We start from the raw sequence: 334 nt of genomic DNA, 5'->3' as shown, positions 1-334 counted from the left end.
GAGTACCAGAGAGAGGACGCGGAGGGGGCAGAGACTGGGGGTGTGGGGGGACAGGTGTTCACCTCCGCTACCTAAGTCCCGCCCTGGGGAGCCTCTGTATCCAGGCGAAGAAGTCAGTCAGCACCGGAGGCTTGGACTGGCAGAAACCGGTTCCCCGGCGGGATACCGGCGGACAGCCAGGCGGAGGCGGAGCGCAGTCCCTGCTCCGCCCCTCTGGCCTTCCCGCTCCTCCGAGCGCGTTCCGAGGGGCGGAGGCCGAGACGCCCCGCCCACCTTGGCCACCCCCACTGAGGGGCGGAGCCCAGTGCGCCACGCCTATAAGGGCCGCGCCCCA

This window comes from Dama dama, chromosome 22, assembly GCF_033118175.1.
Source record: "Dama dama isolate Ldn47 chromosome 22, ASM3311817v1, whole genome shotgun sequence".
Taxonomy (NCBI): Eukaryota; Metazoa; Chordata; class Mammalia; order Artiodactyla; family Cervidae; genus Dama; species Dama dama.
Note: the sequence above shows the minus strand (reverse complement) of the source record.